We start from the raw sequence: 2,165 nt of genomic DNA on the forward strand, positions 1-2,165 counted from the left end.
ATTAATGCACTCACACTGTGGGAGGTGAACATTCAGAGCCGTCCTTACTAGTTATACCCCCCACCCCCCCTTCCCCTTTCCCTTCCCCCCTCCTCCTCCTCCTCCTCCTGCTCTACCAGGGGACGATTACATCACTGTTTTGAAACTGGGATGACAGAATCGGAGAGTCACGCAGGGGGCAGGACGTGCAGCTGACTGACTGACTGTCTGACTGGTCTGCAGGGCTGCAGGGCTGCAGGGGCTCAGCTGTGTCAGCTCGTTATACCAAACTCCCCACAGCGCATCCACAGCATCGGGCCTGAGCAACGTCCTCATCATCATGCGACCACACACGGAGTTAAAAAAAAAAGTCAGAGACAGAAGTTCCGACCCACGTTTTTTTTTAACCAGACTTCATCCCTTCCTCCTCCTCCGTCGGACCACAGCATCCATCGACTCCCGTGCATCAGTAGCTATATAGTGCAAATGATCCCTCGCTCCTCGTGCATGGTCCCAAAGACACCATCTACATAAGATACAACAAACACATGCATTTAGCGGACACGTTTACTGTACAAAGGTAAATATGTAACACTGTAAACAAATGCATTGATTTTTAATTTGATTTCTAATGTGCATTTGCATCTTTACGACATTTTTATTCATTTATACATTATCATACACCATCAAATATAGAGATATATTTCATATTATAGGGCACACAAACTAAAAATCTTAACATTTTATGCTACTGCGCGTTAGACATCCCTTAAATATTGATTATCCCACCTACAACCGGTAGTTTGACTGGACTTCATGTCAATAATTGACCAATAATCTGAGCCACTGTTTGTTGACGAATTAATTAAACTTTTTTTTTTTTTTTTTTTTAAATATCTGTTAGAGTGGTTATTGTGAAATAAAAACAAATATTTATTTGGCAAAACAACAGGTGAAGGAGTAGCTGGTGCAATGTTATGGCGTTTCTTTTATGTTTTTCCTTGATCGCTCACATAGTTTTCTGGAAATATAAGCACTTTTTTTATTTTATTTTTATTTTTTTTAGATTTTTCGAATAGCTACTTAAAAAGACAAATTTCCTCAATTTACAGAGGGACAGTGAAGAGAGTAAAACTTCTACATGCCAACAAAATGTAGCAGCTAACACTTCTATGCTAAATTAGCATGGTCTAACAGGTGTTCAAAATGATAATGACGAACAGGCTTCGTCTAAAGTCGCATATTAACACATACAAAGACGTTTTTACTTCAAATAACCTCAAAACTCAAAATCCAGATGACGTGACTCTGTCATTAACTCACCTGTTGCCGCTGCTGCTGCCGCCGCCTCGCGCCCTACACTTGCCGCCGCGCGACGAACAGCACGAGCACGGTGAGGTGTAGGGCAGTGCACAGGAAGAAGCTCTGCAGGTGGCCTCTCCCGGCCGCCGCCGCCGCCGCCGAGCCTCTGTCCGCGGTGGTGCTGCTGCTGATGTTGCTGCAGCCTCCCCCGCCGCCTCCCCCGGCCGTCCAGCCCTTCTCCAGCTGGTCTCCGATCCTCCGCAGGCGCGACGCGAGCAGCTGAGCCACGGAGCACGGCGACGGTCTGCGGGCGCTGCTGCTGCTGCTGCCGCTGCTGCTGCAGGTGGAGTCGCCGGGCAGGAGCAGAGGCTGGTCTATCGGCAGCCAGCACATCTTCTCTGGCAGAACAACCGCTCTTCTCTCTTTAAAGCTTAGAAGAAATACACGACACCTCCTTCTCCTCTCTCATCAAACCTGAACTGTGTTTGTACCCCCCCCCACACTCCCCTAACTCCCCCCTTTCTTTCTCTCCCTCCTTACTGTATTATTCATTACAGTGTCACATGATGTGGGGTTTACATCATCTTTTCCCAAAAGAGAGATGCAATGGTTAACTCTTGAGTCTCTCCTGTCTGGTTTGATCTTTTGTTCTGGGACATTTTGTTCTTGTTTCTTATCATTTAATTGTAAAATGTGCGTTTTATACTATTCTAAAAAATAAAATAAAATAAAAAATAACCACGTTACCTCCATTAAATGTGAAATATTTGTATTTAAGTAGTTACAAACACACACAATCCCTGACAGTTGCCGCCTCTATAATAAAATTGCGGAATTAAAAACTCGCGGAACCTTTGTGCTGCTGCGCGTTGTTCCTCGTCGGA

The sequence above is a fragment of the Trachurus japonicus genome, chromosome 9, assembly GCF_045865225.1.
Source record: "Trachurus japonicus isolate A0001 chromosome 9, Traja_1.0".
Taxonomy (NCBI): domain Eukaryota; kingdom Metazoa; phylum Chordata; class Actinopteri; order Carangiformes; family Carangidae; genus Trachurus; species Trachurus japonicus.